The following is a 21,225-nucleotide window of genomic DNA, read 5'->3' as shown; positions in this document are numbered from 1 at the left end:
ATGCTGTCTTGTGAGTCATTTTGGTTTTAAGAGGATCCCTGTCAAAAGATCTTGGACAGAGGAAACAGAGCATTGTCTCTGTGGTGAATATTTTGCTGGTTTTGGTATTTCTCCATTTAAAAATTCCAACAGTATGGACATCAGCGAGAACACCCACTTTATAGTTGACTTTGCAGCTAAACCCTCCTATAATTTGAATTTACCATCGGGTTAAGCTCGGCTTTTGAATAATCCCCTCCCTCTCTTTTCCAATTCGTGAAAACAAAACGACTCAGTCGATCATGTTGTGATTTTGGATTTAGCATTCCATCGATTTCAATTCCATTAGATTTTGTGACAACAAAATTTTGTTACGAAACGAGATATGATTGTCTCATGCACAGTGGATAAGGGCAGCTTTGTGATGTTTATATGGCAGATGTACTGATTTACAGTGTTTTTTTCTTGCTGAAAAAAAAAGTAGCTTTGTGATGTTTTTTCACCATTCTCCCCTTCACTCTGTGATGCAAGGTTTCCATATTATCATCTTAGTCTGTTCTTAATTCCAGCTTTATTAATCATGCTGAGATTTATGTTTCCATTTGAGATTTCTGACTGGCCGATAGGTGTCCCTATGTTGTAACTGCCCTTTAATAATTTCTGTTATTGGATGGACAAGATATATATTTCTGTTATTTAAATAACAAAATTATAGGTAGGTGGACATGATTTAAAATTTAGTCAATATTCTTTTTCATCAACAAAATCGTATTGATGAAGTTGGTAGTTTGAAAACTAAACGATAGAGTTTTATGTTTGGTGCTATTTAAACATTAAAGTTTTGGAATTTAGTTATTTTTTTGATAATTTACCGATCCAGGTAATAGAATCAACATAATCATCTCTTAAAGACCTGCCAGATTCAAATGAGAACATATGTGCTTCCAATCGGCAGCAGCAGCACCAAAGAGATTTACCTGAACAATCTCTTTCCATACCGGTTTGTCGTTTTCCCAAGTAGAAATCACTTGGTGCCAGAAGAAGATACCACTGCGATGAAGAGTTTCAACGAAGTGGTCCGGGAGAAGGGTTTGTCGTTTTCCCAAGTAGAAATCACTTGGTACCAGAAGAAGATACCACTGCGATGTAGAGTTTCAACGAAGTGGTCCGGGAGAAGGACGAAGTCAGACAGTCCTTTAATGTGGTCGCGACCCATAATTATATGGTGACCAGAGCCCAGGTTCCAAGCCAGCATATTAATAAATATATTTTGAATTTTAGTGAAACTTCGCCAGATAGCAGAGCCAGCAGCTTTCCCTGACTATTTCTCATCCAAACTTTAAAGTCAATGTTGCTAAGATATTTACTATTAATGATATCACTTCAGATACAAATCCCAAAAATCCCCCGCACTTCAGATAGAGATCCCAAAAATCCCCCGCCATATGGATTTAAGGAGTGCTTCTCCAAAACGGTGTAGATCGAGGATGCTCCATCCATCCATAATTTTTGGATTTAAGGAGTGCTTCTCCAAAACGGTGTAGATCGAGGATGCTCCATCCATCCATAATTTTTGGAAGGGTGATGTGTTGCACCTTAGTTAAGTGGAACTTCTTTCGTTGCTTCATGCCGGACCAAATAAAGATAGCTGTGATTCTGTCTAGTTTTTTAATGATGGCAGCTGGAAGATGGTACAAGTGCGCTTAGTATACGCTGAGTTGTGTTGTCACTGCTTGGACCAGAGTGAAACGTCCACCCAAAGAAAGGAATTTATTCTCCCACGCAGATATTTTCAAAAAATATCTGTCAACTAACCAATTCCAATCCATATTTCTGTACTTGCATGGTTTTAAGTGAAAGCCAAAATATTTCAGACCAGATAAAAATCATTTAGAAGAAATACCAAATAAGTTAGTAATATAAGCGATAGTATCAGAAATTTCGAGATTATACATTATAACTGATTTGGATTGATTATTTTGAGGCTCGAAGAAATTCCAAATCTATGAAAAATTTGAAATAAGTGAATCCAACCAACCCTGTTTAGTAGCCCCAGAATGAAAACATCATCCACAAAAAAAACTATTAGTAGCCCCAGAATGAGAACATCATCCACAAAAAAACTATGTGAAATCTGAATATTTTTGCCAAGCTTCAGAGGAGAGAAGAGCCCCATGGCCACAGCATCAGAAATATGTAGGCTAAGACCATCCATGGCAGGGATGAATAAAAGGGACGATAATGAACAGCCCTGACTGAGCCCCTGCCTGCTCGAAAAATAGTGGTCGGGTATCCATTTATGTTAATAGCAAACTGAACAGAAGTGACACAGACCGTGATCCAATTTATTGCTTGAGCTTGAATACTGATCTTGTGGAGAACCAGCCTCAGGTATCCCGAGCAGCACCAAGGTGTTTCGACCAGATGGAATGTATACATTCCTTATCTGTGCTTAAGAAAGCCAAATGGCTGAGGAGAGATGAATTTGGACAAACATGCAGTGCGAGGGATCCAATCCCTATGCAGTGGCTGCTTAACCCGGAGATCGACCTCTTCCGCATTATTTCTTACAAAGTCAACCGCAATGCTGATCTTATTTCTATTTTAGATCTGTCCATTTCACAGTAGAGATCAAAAGCTCCATGCTGAATCTCCTGATCGATGGAACATTATTTGATGGACGTTTGTGCCTCCTGAGGACATTTTCTTGAGTCAACGATGGGCTGCCGGACTTGTATTCAGGCAATGGAAAATTATCCAAAATCTTGTCTGAGAAAACTGAAAGTATCCAGGATCCGCTACGGGTTTAGGCCCATCTGCTTCACTTGACATCTAAGAGACACGAATATGTGACATCCTCGGTGTACTTTCAGTCTGTCTGCTGAAACTTGCAAGACATGTAAACTCTTGTACTGGCTTCGTGATGGGCCCATGGTGGAGGAAATTGAGATCCAACTTTTCTATGGTGTATTTTACTTTGTCAAGTTCATATATTTAAATTTTGTTTGTGCAGGCTCTGAAACAAGGTGGGAATTTCAAATTTGAATCACGGTTTAGACAATTTTAGCACTGGTTCTAGTAATTTTATGAAAAAAAAATTAACTATATTTGACGAGCAAATTACCCTTAAATTCCATCTCTGTTTTGGAATATGAACGCAGTTGTTTGACTTCCATGAATTTCATTGGAATATGAACGAAGTTGTTTGACTTCCATGAATTTCAAAAACAGTCTAAAGTCTATAATCAAATTAAATTTAAATTCAAGTGGTGTGGTATCCACTTATCATTATATTCCCAAAAAATTCTAAAATTTAAAATTCAAATCAAGTTCAAATTATATTCTAAAATTTAAAATTCAAATCAAGTTCAAAAAGTTGTTTGGTATCCACCTTGTCATTGTGTTCGAATGAATCGGAGAACATGCTTGGCATTGTCCAAAAAATCTACTGAGGTCCAACCATGTTACATGGAAAATAGAAAGCGTGGTTAATGTTAGTTTAGTTAAGTGCGTTCTAAGAATCGAAGGGTGACAAGAATTTTATTGAAAACCCAAATAAGTGAAAAAGGTCCATGGCCTTCCAAACCTTATTTTTATATTTTTTGCTGAGTAGGGTCTCGATGTGCCAGAGAGGCCTCCTATGTTAGGGCCTCTGCGACGATGCCTCCTATGGTAGTGGCTTTCCAATTGGATATTTGACTTTCCAAAGGCCATTTATTAAATTTGATTTATTGCGTCATGTCATCGTCGTGTAAGGCTGAGTTTTTCATTTACGTCTTGTTATTAGTTTTTTCCTTTCCATAAAATAAAATTTATTATTTTTAAATAAAATTTAAATTTATTTATCTTAATTATTATTAATTCAAATACTTAACTTTTTATTAACAAAAATTAATTTCAATGTACTAAATTATTAATTACTGCTTTATAATATATTAATCAACCTCCACTTTGCATCTCTGCAGAGATGGTACCTCTATACCCTTCGTAAAATTGTGTACTTTACATGTCATATGTACCTGCAGAAACACACCATATTATATTGATTAAGCCTAAAATCATATGGTCGTCTTTAGTTTCAATCCATGAAAGTTACTTGTACCATCATTATTGATGGAAAGGTTGAGCCTCATAGAGTGCTTTGAATGGGCATAGGACACGTATAGCCAAACGAATGGTTTAAAAATTGCACTAAACTAAAGATTATGCAATTATGATAGTTTGGCGAGGAATTGTGTGCAATCATGACTTTGTACTCAAGAAACGTACATAACAAATTCAAAAGTTTGGATTTTATTATACATTTTATTTTAGCAAAAAAAATTAATTAAAAATTGCCCTCCACGAAAATTATGATAGTTTGGATTTTATTATATATTTTAATTTATTATAATGGAATATTAATATATAGAAAATGTTTTTAAATTTAAATTTGATTATTTAAATATTGTAATTTAATTAAAATAATATTTTATAATATAAATATAATTAAAATATAAAATTAATTATAATAATTTTATATTTTAATTTAAAAAAATATTTTATAATATAAATATGGTTAAAGTATAATATTAATTATTATAATTATAGTTAAAAAAATATTTTATAATATAAATATTGTTGAAATATAATATTAATTATTATAATGGTAATCAAATATTTTTAAAAATATAATGCTGGTAAGTTTGGAATAATTCTTTTTTATTTTTTTTAACAAGAGTTGTTTTGTATATATTGTGAATTTTTTATTATCTATTATGTAACTTATATGTATTAATATGTGAAAGTCAAATACTTAGTTTAATGCCCATTTGTTAAGTAAGTAAATTTCATTTTTTGGTTAAACATTCCATCATTTGAAACAAGTAGAAAAGTCTTTTTTTCCGATGGCAGATTTTTAATAATAAACTTTATAATAACCAAATTTGGTTCACAATAAGGTATTTAAAATTTTGATATATAAGGATATCCATTAACATAAATAATTAATATATAAAAGTATGAGTAGAAATGATTTGATATAATTATAAGGATTAGACTAGAGTATCCTTTCATTAACAATTTATGAAAATGCTTCTAGGGCTTGTTATTTCTTTGCATCATTTTCTATTGTTAATTTTGTCATAGTGGGTAACACTATGATATGAACCTTGAAGTATTCAGCAAAAATATCGAATAGAAAGAGAACCATCATAATTCAATAATTTAGAGAAAGAGAACTATTATATTTCAATAATTTAGAGAAAGAGAACCATCATAATTCAATAATTTAGAGAATGTTGCACTTCCATAATGAGTTGTTATCATAGAATTCTTTGAATTGGCATCAATATTTTTTGGAAGATAAGTTAGTTGTTTTTGTCCTTGGTGATATTTCTACACTAACTGATTAAGATATCTTCTTTTATGATTTGTTCTTGTAACATGAAAATTATTATTGTGCTTGTAGCATTTAGTTCATTTACTTTTGGAATATGATTTTCTTCATGCCCTAAAATTGCTTGGTTGGTAGTGGGGGGTTTGAGTGAATGTATATTCATTATTTTCATTATTTTATTTTTGTTGTGGTTAATATTTCTTTATAACAATCTTTATAACATTTTAAAATAATATATTATAAAATTTGAGAGTATTTGTTAATAGATCCATTTCCATATTTATGATAACCATATAAAATAGATTGTTATTTTTATTTTACTGGAAAGTATATATTTATGTGAGTGAATTCATGTTACCTAACCATCTAAGATTTGTCTTTCCCATGGATCATATGATATTTTTCTTAATTTGGTATCGCGGTTTCATAAAATAGATATCTCATGTCTATAACATGAAATGACTTAAAAAAATAATTTCAATGGAAGAGCACCACTTTAATTATAACATTTGTAATTAATTTGCAATGCAATTTTATAGTTAATAACTCTTTCAATTTTTATATAATTAAAAGATTACTAAAATAATTTATTTATAATCTTGATTTAATATATTTATTATAATGTTCTAATTTAAAATAATAAATTAAAGCATTAAGTGTATAATATTTTTTCAATTAACATTATTAATGTTTTGATTTTTTAAAGTAAAAATAATTAAAATTATTTAAAGAACTCACAAAAGTTATTTTAATTTTTTTTTTATGCTTTAAATCTTTATTCATCATTATTTTGTTAAAATTTTATTCACACTATTAAATTTATATCATTATAATTATTTAAAACAATTTTAATAACAAAATTATTAATATATTAATTATATTTCTCTTTTATTTAAATTCAGTTACATGTACTCGCTACTATGTACTTGTTTTTAGTGTCATGTTTATTGTTGATTATAGTTTTTTTGATTTCCAATCAATTGGGGGGCATATGCTTGCTAATATCCATAGGATTATGCTAGACGTGGGCATCGATTATGCCAGAAAGAAACATACAGCCAATCTACAGGCTATTTCCAATGCTGGTTATCTCTCAATAGTGGGTGCACATAAGATGGTTGTCTCCCTCCCTTATTACTTTTTTTTTTTTTTTTTTTTTGTCTTTCCAACTTTTTTTTTCATTTTTGTGACTTTTAAATTTAAAGTATTCATGAAAGAAACCTGTAGATTGTGTTTATGTTTCTTTCCACAAGATGATTCATGCAACCCATGATTGTCTTGTACAAAATAAGTCATGTACTCTCTACTATGTACTTGTTTTTAGTGTCATGTTTATTGTTGATTATAGTTTTTTTCATTTCCAATCAATTGGGGGGCATATGCTTGCTAATATCCATAGGATTATGCTAGACGTGGGCATCGATTATGCCAGAAAGAAACATACAGCCAATCTACAGGCTATTTCCAATGCTGGTTATCTCTCAATAGTGGGTGCACATAAGATGGTTGCCTCCCTCCCTTATTACTTCCTTTTTTTTTTCTTTTTTTTTGTCTTTCCAACTTTTTTTTTTCATTTTTGTGACTTTTAAATTTAAAGTATTCATGAAAGAAACCTGTAGATTGTGTTTATGTTTCTTTCCACAAGATGATTCATGCAACCCATGATTGTCTTGTACAAAATAAGTCTTCGTTAAGTGTGAAGCCAAATAAAAGAGAAAAGTAAAAAAATAATGTTCATGGTTGATTTTGACAATGGCATTAAATGAAACACTAAATTAGATTATGTCCACAATTATATTATGTCCTTGTTTAAATTTAGGAATTAGATTATATATATATATATATATATATGGGTTCATAAAGCCTTAATTAATTCATTAATTTATTTTGTGAATAATAGACTTTGACATCATTTTTTGAATGTCATTGGAAAATTGACATGCATATCAAATGAAGTGTATGAGTAAACGAATGAAAGCAAAAAAATCAAAAGACTCAAGTTCACAAGAACTTCTTCTGGGCTTTTCTGTATTTTCTTCTTTGCACAATTGGATCATCAATAATCAATCCATATTTACTATAGATGGATTTGCTGTCACGTAGTCTAGACATATTTTGTAAGGACTTATTGATTTTCATGTTGGTGCAAAGCCCTACCAAGGCTTTTGTTATGTTGCAATATATCTCTCCCCGTGTATAATTTTCAAAAGAAGTTTGGAACACTTCTTGTTGTTGGAAGTATTCAACAAATTTGGAGGGTAATGCTGCTAAATATACTTTTTTCCACAAGTCATTCTAACTTTCTTTTACTTCATAAATTATTTGTGTCCAATCTTTGTGGAAATGATCATGTTGGGACATTTTCTTACATTTGAGATTCATCATGATCATCTCATGTTTATTTGCAATTTCTATTGTTGCTCCACACCAATGTTCTAGGATGAAGGAGGTTAATGCTCCAATCATATTATTTTGTGGATCACCATTTTCATTGTGGATAACATCTCCTGCTTCATCCTTAACAAATTTTGCTTCCATTTTGCAAGTAATTTTGGGGAAGATTCTACTTCCCACCATCATTGTAGGGTACCTGTAAAGCACTGGATGAGAGTTTTGCAGGATTCAATTTCAGATTTCCTCTCATACACATAAGCTTATATTTGGTGCACATCTAGTCAATCATTTGCCTTATTTGACTAGCACTAAAGCCATCAATATTCCATTCTTTATAACATCTAGACTGAAAGGTATGATTTTCTGGCATCTTTCCCTTGCCATTAAGGTCAGGAGCTAGATATCTAATGAATTGGCTAGACAAAGGTTCATATATAGGTAAAATAATCAAAGATGTTGTCATGAGGATCTTGAATCTTCTTCTTTGGTGATGTTCCTTGTGAAAAGAGAATAGGATTCACTTAAAGATTCTTTGGTGCGAGTGTGTTGCTTTGGTTTTTCTTGAGGAAATAGAAATGGAAACCTTTCTACAGGTTTTGTGGCATGATGAATGGGTACATGGTGGCTAAACAACATGGAGGTAGGGATATCCTTATCTTTGGGAGATATTGCAAGTTGCTCAAATTTTTCAGATAGTTTACCCATAAGAGTTTGAGTAGATTCGAACTCATAATCTACCTTTCTCTCCATGCTTTCAATTTGTGTTGTTGATTCTCTGACAAAACCTTTTAATACAGAAACTGAAAAGTTGACATCATTCAAAGTTTTATTCACACTATGTACAACGACTGATAGTGAGTCAAAACATTCCTTTTGTTCAGAAGTTTTTACCATATTCATCTCTAGCCCTTTAATTGATGTATTTGTCTAGTTTATTTGTTCATTGGCCTTCTGGATCCCTCCATATATTCCTAGGGCTGAATCATCATTTAATACTAAAGGAATTGCCTTGGCTGAATTTCTAGCTTCTCCTAGCATGATTCCCTTGTATGGAGGGAATGTGACAATTGTTTCTAGCTTGCATCCATCACAAGCTATCCACAAATGTTTTTGTGCAGATGAAGTTTCTGCATCTACCATATGTACTTTTGGTTGTTCCTTTAATTTCATCCAGACATAAAAATAATGCATGAGTTTGTTTCTTCCATGTACTTTTTCCATTCTAGAGAGAGCATATTTTTCATCAACAGATGTGCTAAGACTAAATTCTTTGGATCCAGGATGCGTATAGAGATCCAAATTTAGCATGTTCTTCATGTAGTCTCTATTAATCTTATGTTTGGGACACTCATCCGTGAGGGAGAAGAATTTGTACATTTCTGGGGTTGATGGCCTTTTGTAGTATGGTGGAATAGGATTTTGAAATCTTGAAGATGGAATGAGACTGTCTAGTCTTCAAAGATATCCCAATCCATATTTTGACCCAGGTGGTATCATCTTGCTAAACATTTCAGTGAGACGGGGGTCTTCATTCTCCAGAGTGGGTAATTCATGGATCATTAGGACAATGTCATGAGCAAATGGAATGTCAGAGCATTTTGGATTTGGACATGAATTGGTAGTAACAGTAGAAGGGGCTTCTCTAGTCCTGGGATTATGATTTTTGTGGAGAACAAGGTCTGCGAGAGATTGTAAGCAAATTACTATTTGGCAGACAAGACATTTTACTTCGAGAGTGGAAAAATGTAATAGCTAAGCGAGTTCAAATAAATCAACATGTGAGCAGCTTACAGATGGAGTATTTACAGATGTGGAAGTAGATGACTCACATGAAATATGATACGAGTTTATATGGTAATTTGTGGCTTGACAAGCTTCTTGTATTATTTTGCAATCCAAAGTAGATCTTCTAGGAAAGGACAAAGTAGCTTTAGCTGGTCCTTGTATCTCAACAGTCGTGATACTTTGAACTTTGGGTGACTAAAGTAGATCTACTACCCATTTTTCAGGAAAGCTGAGATCTTCCCATTAGATGGTTTGATGCTCAATTTTTTTATTGTGAGCATAAGTGATTACCAGGTTGCTGGATTTTGACTCTTGACTAGGTGTATGCAGAATGGCTGGATGTAATGTGTTGGTGTGGCTGAAACACCCTCTAGTATGAACTGCAATGTTTTTCCTTTTTCTTTTCATATCAAAGCCACTAGTATTGATTTGCAATTGGAGGATGTATTTAATGTGTTCATCATACACATATATTGAGAAATTTAGGTGGCAATCAAACCACACAGGACCATTTGATAAAGGAGCCAGGATATCACCAATTAATGAATCAATATATCTATTACGTGTGAGATCTATGATAGTAGCCAACACATATATACTAAGCCCCTCTATGGGTTAAAGAATTTATGCCCACCTGGATACAGCCAAGATGTAGATAAGAAGTACCATGTCTTCGAGCGTCTTCCTCAATTTTTTAGGATCTAAAATAGAAATGGTTTGAATGGATTCAGCATTTTCTTGGATCTGAGAGACACATTCTTGAACAGTGACTCTAGTTATATCTTTCAAATGAAACACAGATACATTACCATAAACTTTTGATGGGCTTATGGAAGGGAGAGTCTATCGAGCTGATGGCTGACTTTCTATTAACTCTATTTTTGTAAAGTTAATCATTGAAGATGATGTATTATGAAACAGATTTTCCATATAAAAATTATTTTCTTATATTTCTTTGTCCGAAGTTCTCTGAATAAAACAGGTATTCTTCCCGTTCCCAGTTATCTTTTGAGGTAGTTTAAAAGATAATGGCGTTAAAAAACGTTACATAAAGTAATGATGCATAGTGCCAAAAAGTCAAATACACATTTCGAAGATTGGAATTCAATAATTCTGTATTGTGCTCGTCACAAAGCCAAGAGGATAGGAGGCCTCTCTTAGCACGTTGAGGAAGCGTTACATAAAAATAAAATAGTAATGATGCATAGTGCCAAAAAGTCAAATACACATTTCGAAGATTGGAATTCAATAATTCTGTATTGTGCTCGTCACAAAGCCAAGAGGATAGGAGGCCTCTCTTAGCACGTTGAGAACTTCCTCACAAAAATTTAATAATAATGTTTGACAAGGCACGGATCTTTTTTCACTTGATTTGGGGTTTCGATACAATTCTTAACACCCCGGAACGCACTTAACTAAAATAACATTAAATGTGTTTCCCACGTTTCTTAAACCACCTTGCCATGGTTGAACCCTACCCTAATATATTCATTGGAAAGATAATGATGTGCTCGGATTCATTGGGAAGCGAAAAACCTATAGTCAACAAATTCGTTATCCAGCGGAAACAAGGGCAGGAAACCAAACAAATAATAGGAACGCAGTCGCTAAAATAGGATAGGATACACAACGACATTGTTGACGTGAGTTGAAATTTAAACCAAGTGTAATATGCAATAGGGTTGAAGTGAGATGAAATTTAAACCGGTGTAATATGCAGAGTCTATTTTTTAGGTAAAAAATAATTGATAATTATTCTATACTAATTTAAATGTTTATAAAATTAAAATTCTATTAGTAATTATAAATTTTAATTGAAGATTGTTTTATATATAATATTATATTTATATATCTTAAAGTTAAATTATTATTATTATTAATCTTGCAAAAAATTGTATTAAACGTTATAAATATATAAATTTTGAAATGTAATATTAATATTTTTCATATAAAAAATATAAAAAATAAATAAATTAAAATTGTTTAAATAAATTAATTTAAATGAATACTGTAACTAAAAAATATGTTGTTATTTCTTTTATAGTAAATTCATTATTTAATTATTAATTAGAAAATTAAAAACTATGAAATTAAAAATAATTTATTATAATATATGAATATTGTTTTGTATATTTTTATTATTAAATTATATAGTAAAAATAAATAATAAAATAGATTAGATAGTGTACTTTTTATTATGAAACTTGGGTTTATAGAAGATTTTTTTATTTTTTTAAATAATGTTTTTCCAAACAATTCAATTTTAAACACCATAAAATTAGTGATTTTCAATTCTTTTTTCCTTATAAATAAAAAACAAAACCAGATGAACTACCACAAAGCAGTTGTCTATAACGCGACTTTTTGAAAGCTTTTCCGGCGAGTTTTTCCGGTCGAAATCCGGCAGGAATTTATTGGAATCGCAAGTTTGATAGCTAGTTTCTGCACAATGAAAGCGGCCTAGGGGTTTTCGAGGGTGCTGAATCCAAATATGCAGTTAAAAAACCATTTTAACTGCAACAAATCTAGATTTAACCTCAATTTCTTCCGCCGGATTCCGTCACCTGAATCTCCAAAAAGTCGCATTATAGACAACTCCCTAAACAAAGAGTATAATAAAGTTTTTTTTTACTTAAAAATAAAAACAATATAACTTAAACCGCAAATATAATAAATGAACATGAAAAGACAATTACCTATTTGAAATGGAGTTGTCTATAATGGGATTTTTTGGAGATTCCTGTGACAGAATCTTGTGGAAGAAATTGAGGTTAAATCTTGATTTGTTGCAGTTAAAATAGTTTTTTAACTGGATATTTGGATTCAGCACCCTGGAAAATCCGTGAGACACTTTGATTGTGCAGAAACTAGCTATCAAACTTGCGATTCCAATAAATTGCGACCGGAATTTGACAGGAAAAACCCACTGAAAAAACTTCCAAAAAATCGCATTATAGACAACTGCATTTGAAATATTGTGCCCATTACAAAGTCGATATTGGAAGAGAAAACAGCAGACTGGGGATGATATATATATTCGTCGCTTGTGGATGTCAATTTGAGCAATTGATATAAGGGAATAGGATCCTGAATAGTCTGCGTATGGACATCAGCGAGAACACCCACTTTATAGTTGACTTTGCAGCTAAGCCCTCTTATAATTTGAATTTACCATCGGGTTAAGCTCGGCTTTTGAATAATCCCCTCCCTCTCCTTTCCAATTCGTGAAAACAAAACGATGCAGTCACTCAGTCGATCATGTTGTGATTTTGGATTTAGCATTCCATCGATTTCAATTCCATTAGATTTTGTGACAACAAAATTTTGTTACGAAACGAGATATAATTGTCTCATGCACAGTGGATAAGGGCAGCTTTGTGATGTTTATATGACAGATGTACTGATTTACAGTGAGCAGCTTTGTGATGTTTTTTCACCATTCTCCCTTCACTCTGTGATGCAAGGTTTCCAGATTATCATCTTAGTCTGTTCTTAATTCCAGCTTTATTAATCATGCTGAGATTTATGTTTCCATTTGAGATTTCTGACTGGCCGATAGGTGTCCCTATATTGTAACTGCCCTTTAATAATTTCTGTTATTGGATGGACAAGATATATATTTCTGTTATTTAAATAACAAAATTATAGGTAGGTGGACACGATTTAAAATTTAGTCAATATTCTTTCTCATCAACAAAATCGTATTGATGAAGTTGGTAGTTTGAAAACTAAACGATAGAGTTTTATGTTTGGTGTTATTTAAACATTATAAGTTTTGGAATATAGTTATTTTTTTTTATTTTTTTTAAAATTTTGATTTTTATGGTTTAAAATGGGTTTTTTATTAAATTTATAAATTTAAGTAAACTTTACCAAATTCTTAATCATTTAGATTTAAAAAAATAAAAATAAAAACCATCGAAAACGTACTAGACAATGACTTTTGAGTTTTTCTCCTTCTCAGATATTCAAATGGCAAGATGAGTTGTTTCAATTCACCGGAATCAATCCGTTTGAATTAAGAATCATTTCAATTAATCAACCAATTTCAGCTTGTTAAGAATTGTTTTAAATTATAATATTATTTTAAATAATTAGGCCGATAGGCATATTTATTTCATAACATTCTTGCATATTTTTTATCTTTTTTAAATGAATGAACCAGATTTGATTTGGGCCAAATATTCTTGGTAATATAGGGTTCCGAAGGGATGAGATTTCACCTTCACCTTAATCAGTAGGTTGGGGTTTACAATTTGATTTTTTTTTTCAATTGCTTTATTTTATTTATTTTATGTAGATGTTTTGGGTGATGGATAATTGTGAAAGGTAATCAATTTATTGGAAGTAATGCTTCCATGTGTGTCATGTGTATGTCATGTGTAGTACATGTTGTTATTTAGGGTTTCAAGGAGTTATTTTAGAATTTATTATTTCCTATGTGTATGAGTTGTAGTTGTGTCATGTCTGAGTCATAGATCCACTTTACTAGGATCTAGATTTGTCGAAGTAAGTGATATATATCCTATATATGTAACAATTATGATTAATAAAGTAATGAAGTGTGATTTGTGTGTAACAATATTCTCTCTCAATTTCTAACTTGGTATCAGAGCAAGTTCAACCTTGACTCTCTCAAGAGAGAGGCTGTGATCATGCAATTTTAGTAATTTTAATCCTCTATATATAGATTAGTTAAGTGTGTGATATTTCTATTTTCTTGTGTGTAGATCTATAGATTTGTCATTGAATCGTCTTATGGGAAGAAAATTATGGCTACCGTGGATTCATTCGACTCGGAATTATCCGAGGAGTAGCCATTCCTCCATTACTTTCACTACCTCTATTGCTACCCGAGACCAATCACAATGGGCCTACTTTTCTAGACAGATCCGTGGAGGAGATGATCATGGTGTTTAGATATTGATTTTATTCAATTCTCATATTTTATTCAACTCTAATATATTTGTGTGGGTTTGATATTTAGAGGAGTGAAAAGTTATTATGTTTTTATTTACACAACTATGACGTAGAACCACAAAGAACAAACAAATTATTGCACACACTAATGTTGAATCATGAATCGTGCTTCTGCAGAGTAACATGGAGTTTCTCTCAGACTTTAGAAGGGTCTAAACACTAATGACATATTCCAGGAGAAGTGTAACCCCTTTAGGAATTCATGCAAAACTCGTGGGGAATAATGGTCGTTGGAGCATCGAAGCCGCCATACCTGGGAGTCATAATCCAAGTTTAGGGAAACGAAGAGTGGTTTGAACACATTAAGGAACCTAGCAACCAAGCTTAGGAGGGGTAGTATTGGAGAACGTCTCAAATAGCCAAAGTTGTTGGTACGAAGCAACAATGTTCATTTGGAGGGTCTGCGAAACCTCTTAGGCAGATCCATGGTCGATGAGTGCATATCGACATGATCATAAATGGACCGTATGTGTGGTGAACCCTAGTTGGTTACTGAGGTTGTGCAGTGTGACATTTGCCATCAATAGGTACATTTTGAAGATTAATATGCCATCATGCAGCCTTAAAACTACCATTCTCTTGTATTAATTCAGATTTTTTGTTATATTATGCTTAGTAACAGGAGTAGAATGTGTTTGTCATAGTATGTGGCCTAATGTGGTTAAATTGCAGGAAAATGAGCATTTTTGAGGCTATTATTATGCAGGTGCTCAATGGAGACAACTAGGAGAGAATATAGGGAGTTTGTCCACCTCTTTAACTCCCTAAACTCAGATTGGGATCACCATATCCTCTCTCATCAATTCGAGTTCATTGAAAGTAGAGTGACTCCTAGTCCAAGTGAAGATCAGGGAGGACAAGGCCCACCATTTTCGAGATCAAGGAGAGAACCATTCCTATATTCAAGGGAGTTGCTTCAACTTCCCTTTTGTATAAATAAACTAGAGGAAGAGATCATTAGGATTCAAATTTTTTGTTAAGGTAGGTGTAGCTATTGAGCTCCAAGCGTTGAAATTGTCATTTTCAACTGTTATGTGATGTATTAAACTTGCACTTTTTGATAATGAGAAGTTGGACTTTAGGTTGCATATGAGTTAGTTTCAGAGAGGTGATACCCTTGGGGTTGGGCCCAACCCAGAGGCTTTGGTCCCTCTTCTTGTACTTATGTTTCTTATTAATTTAATGTAGTTCATATTTTCTTGCATTTCGTTGTAAGTTAACCTATAAAATCATGTGGTTGCAGCCTCTACATCACCTTTCTTATGGGAGAATGAGTGGAAGGATTCACAACCACAACCCAAAAAGATTGTGTTTATGATTTCTTGGAAATAGATTAGTATTGGTTGTCCTATTTTACATTTTCTTTCTGTAGTTTAGAAGTTAGTTCAATGATTAGATCAGTGGTTTGCATGAATTATATGTCATTTAAATTCAATTCATATTTTCCATCACAAGTTATCTTATTTTGCAAATGATAAATGGATGAATGCATGTGATTGATTGTAGAGCCGATTGATCTACAGGGAAGGGCACCTTCATCACCTCCATCTTGATCTCTTTCACCTTCTCCTTCCACCTCCAAGCTTTGTCCCAAAAACCCTGTTTTATAAGCTATTCTGTCTAGGTCACCGAGAGCACTCATCCTAGTGCAAGACATGCCTCTGAGAGGTCCTGAGCTAGATAGGGGCTCAAACCAACCTACTTTCATTTGCTTCAACTACTATTCACCTATCTATACCATCAAACCAATGTTTTGACCTTGAAAAACCACATGGATTCCCTCATGTAGCATTACAGGCCTGCCTGCAGCATTACATGCATGCTTGTAGCAATCGCCTGTAGAAAATTTGTAGCAGCATTTTTCTTCATGAGTTTCGACCCACACTACAAATTTGACCTATCATAGATGTATAATGACATCCAACTATGATAATATGATCAATAAAAACTCCTAGGCCTTATCTGAAATTTATCTAAGACAAAACAATAAGGTATTACAGACTCATGTGCATAGATGTGCCTATGTTATTTTATGCAACGGATAGATAAGATTGCGAAATACACAGGAAATGAAGCAGTTAAAGAAAACATAATAAGCAACACATGTAAACACATCAAGTTTAATAAGGAGTTCACACAACACTCCTGGGCTGCGTCTCCTAGTCCAGCCTTCAGTGGTGGCCTCTCTATTATGTTTTCAAGCAGAGTTTTTATAACAGTGAGCTCAATTTGAGTCTCACTCAACAGACACAAATCAGCAAGACTGTACTTGGATCTCCCAAGTATCTGGAGTACACAGACTCTCCTTATTGACTCTTGACCTCTATTGGTCATAGTAGCATGATCCCAGTCTCAAACTCATACATGACAGGCATTACAGAGGAGTGCGCTTGAACCTCTCAAGCCTTCTCTGGAGTACACAGACTCTCTGACTCTCTCTGTCTCTGTCTTAACTCTAGCTCGATGCTGCCTTTACCTCTATAGGTGAGCTCGACTTCTTCTCTCTACTTTTAGCTTACTGCCCTTAACTACCTCTGCTTTCTGTCAGTTTGTGGCTTTAAATCCAATCTGCTTCCTGACTGTTCATTTCCACTTCTCGGCTTTTCAGTTCCCCTGCCTCTGTCCATTTGAATCCCTCTGTCCTACGTCATCAGTCACTGTATAACACCTCACAGAGAGGTGGCCACCTATTTCCTAACGAATGAGTGTCATTTCTCTTGGACATATTTGAACCGACCATTTTTTCCATTAACTCCAAGAATTCCCGCGAAACATGATCTTTTGCCATTGCATCGTCCATATCGGACTTGAAATCCTATGTGACCTTACTTTATAATCTTGTCAAATCCGGTCATCCATCGGAATGCATCTCCACCATTGATCTGGGGGCCTTAGATCCTATAGTCATCGTTCATATCAGGCAGCTAAGTAGCATGACGTTTACCCGTCTGATGCAAGCGATTTTCTCTCTCCTCGCCGGGATGTGTGGCGATCGCTGTATGGCATCAGACGGAACTTGACCGAAACTGCTTACCACTCAAAGCCCCTCCGATATTCTGTTGGTTTTGTGGAATCCCGCTCTGACAGAACCGAAACGATATTTTTCCACATTTTACAATTATTTGGGTCCGGAAGCTCGGGGCTTTCCTTCACTGAGAGGTTTGCCTTGCGATATGCGATTAGCGACTTTCTATCACTAATAGCATATCATAAACTACCTCTACTGCTTCATTTTTTCCCTGCATTTGCTGGTTGGTGTCAGCGCACGTTACCTTGGTCCGTCGTTCTGTACGCTAGATCGACGACCCTCATTGATCCGCACTGACCGCAATTCGCAACTGTCTGAGGATTCCTTCCAATAGCTTGATCTTTATAAGACTTTGAATCTTTGGCATGATTTTTAAAGAGTTCATGAAAACTTAGAGAGTGTTCTAGGATCCAATTTGGATCACGACCTTCCCACTAAAAAATCTTTTGGACCACCAAAAGTTGGTTTTTAAGCATCAATCAAGTGAGGATATAGATTGCTTGCTTGCCCAATTTCTATCCATCTTGCACTGCTTGGTTTCAAACCTTTGAGTCCAATCTTGAGGTACTCGAGATCCCCTCTACACATGGTTCTCACCTTCCTATCCAGAACTGTATCTTCCTGCAATTCATTGAGATATTCATGCAATATATCATCAATAGAAGGCAATTGACTCTGCTCTTCAGGATCTTCAATTAATGAAGATTCAAATAGTCTCAAGCTTTCAGCATTAACTACTGAATAGATGTGCATAAGCTGGAAAATCAAGGTGAAAAGCATATTCACCGATTTTCTCAAGTATCTTGAAAGGTCCATACCTTATTGGCTTCAGCTTCTTACCTTCCCCTTGCAATCTATCTTTGCTGATATACAACCAGACTTGATCACCAACTTGGAAACTATGCTCAATCCGATGCTTATCATGCCTTGCCTTGTACTTGGCTTGGCTCTTTTCCAGCTATTCCTGTACTGCCTGGTGAATCTCTTGGATTTGTTCGATGAACTTGGTTGCTTTGTCCACATCGCTGTGTCCATCAACCACTATGTCTTTACCAAAGACAAAATCCAAGGGAGACCTTGGTGTGAAACCAAAACAGGTCTCAAAAGGAGATATCTGTGTAGAGGAATGTTTAGCACGATTGTAAGCATGTTGTACACAACATAAATGTTCATCCCAAAGCTTGGGATGCTTGTTGCAATAGCCTCTGAGCAACTGGATCACTGTCCGGTTGACCACTTCTGTTTGGCCATCTGTTTGTGGATGAAAGGTTGTGCTCTTCTTCATCTGGTGTCCATCAATTCCCACAAAATCGACCAAAATTTCCCAACAAATCGAGAGTCTCGATAAGATACAATGGAAGTGGGTAATCCAAAATGAAACCATACATGCTGAAAGAACAACTTTGTTGTTTGCTCAGCTGTAATTTGTTTGTTACAGGATATTAAAATAAACATTTTGCTGAACCTATCCACAATAACATATAAATAGTCATGACCTTTTCTAGATTTACACTGTCCCCCAACAAAGTCCATAGAAACACTTTCCCAAGGATGAGAAGGAACTGGTAGTGGAGTGTACAAGCCTAGTTTCTTATTGTTGGGCTTGATTTTAGCACACATGGTACACCCTCTTACATATCTAGAAACTGTTTCATTCATTTTTGGCCAATAACAAAATCTTTGCAACTGTGCAACTGTTTTACGTACACCAAAGTGACCTGATATTAGAGAAGTGTGTGCTTCTCGAATTATCTTTACACTTTCAGTTTGAGGAACGCATAAATTTCCAAAATGATACAAGAATCGGTCCTTAGCATGATAATCCAATTCTTCTACTTGTTTTCCATGACTTAAGGTTCCATATACATCTTTAAAATCTATATCTTGAGCATACTGTTCAATGTAGCTTTCATGCAATACTGAGTTATGCTTAAGTATAGTAGATGAATTTATGATTGGTCTGGACAACATATCTGCAACTTTATTGTATTTGCCCTTTTTATATCTGATGACAAGATGAAACTGTTATAGAAAACCAATCCACCTAGAGCGTCTTGATTGCTGCAGCTTAGTTTGTGAGTGTAAATATTGAAGTGGTTGATGATCAGTATGCATAACTGTCTCTTTTCCCATTAGATAATGTTTCCACTTTTTCACACTCTGTACTAATGCACACAATTCTTTATCATATGTGGGATAATTAACTACTGCATAATTAAATGTCTCAGAATGATAAGATATGGGTTTACCGTGCTGCATCAACACTACTCCCATGGCATAGTCACCGGCATTCGTTTCAATCTCAAAGGTTCTTTGAAGATCCGGCAGTGCTAGTACTGGTGTTGTACTAATCTTTTCTTTCAAGGTGTTGAAGGCTTTCTGCTGCTTTCCTCCCCACTGAAACACCTTGTTCAATCCTGTTAAAGCATGTTTGGGAACTGCAATCAAGGAAAAGTTAGAAATAAACTTTCTCCAATACTGTGCTGCTCCTAGGAAGCTTCTAGCTTCTGTAGCAGATTTGGGTTTAGGCCAGTTTACAATGACTGCAACCTTAGAGGGATTTATCTTCAATTCACCACCCCCTACAATATGACCAAAATAATTCAAAGATGTTTTGCCAAATTCACATTTTGATAACTTGACATGAAGATTTTCTTTTTTCAAAACATCTAGAGTCTGCTTTACATGCTTTAAATGTTCTTCCCATGTTTTACTAAATATAAGAATGTCATCTAGATATACAATGACAAAATCATCAACAAAAGGCTTGAGTTCATCATTCATTACTCTCATGAAAGTAGCAGGAGCATTAGTTAAGCCAAAAGGCATAACTAACCACTCATACAATCCCTACTTTGTTTTGAAAGCAGTCTTCCATGCATCTTGCTCTGCAACTCTGACCTGATGGTAGCCACTATGCAAGTCCAACTTGTAAAAGTAAACACCTTCTTTCAACTGATCTAATAGATAATCTATGCGAGGAAGGGGATAACGGTTTTTGATCATTATCTTATTCAATGCTCGATAATCAATGCACATTCTCCATCAGCCATATTTCTTTCTCACCAAGACAATTGGAGACCCACATGGTCATGTGCTAGGTCTTATGAACCCTTTCTCGAGCAGCTCCTGTACCTGCTTCTTGATTTTTGAATTCTCTAAAGTGGACAACCTTTTATACTTGTGGCTATGATTGTTGTTTCATCCCCTGAATCTGACGCCAAATCTTTTTGAACAGCTGCAATAGTCTTCTTCCTTTTGCCATCAAACTTCTTGGGTCTCAGCTCCGGATGCAAAATCCAGTAGTGTTCATCATCACGCCAATCATTCTTGCAGTAAGTGCACGAAGGTTTGGTCTTTTGTACAACATTTGTCTTCCTCTCTTTCCATTTCTGCTTTCTCTTTTCCTTGTTCTTGCTTGCAGTGGGTTTTGATGATCCCCCAACTTCTGGGTTCACATTCTTGCCTCTAGCCTCTATATGTGTAGCCTGAATAGATACCTCATCTATGCTAGTGGGATTAAACATGAGAATGGTGTGCTTTAAATAGTTGTGTAGACCACCTATATAGTTCAGCAGAGTTTCAGGTGAGTCTAAAGAAATGCCTAGAATCAAATCTCTTTTTCTAAATTCTTGGGTGTAGCCTTGTACACTTTTCCCCTTTAATTGGAGAAGAGTTTGCC

This window comes from Pinus tabuliformis, chromosome J (genome assembly GCF_031772625.1).
Source record: "Pinus tabuliformis cultivar Carrire ecotype Pingquan chromosome J, CPIR1, whole genome shotgun sequence".
NCBI classification, from domain to species: domain Eukaryota; kingdom Viridiplantae; phylum Streptophyta; class Pinopsida; order Pinales; family Pinaceae; genus Pinus; species Pinus tabuliformis.
The sequence above is the reverse complement of the archived record's forward strand: the minus strand, read 5'-3'. Positions refer to the sequence as shown.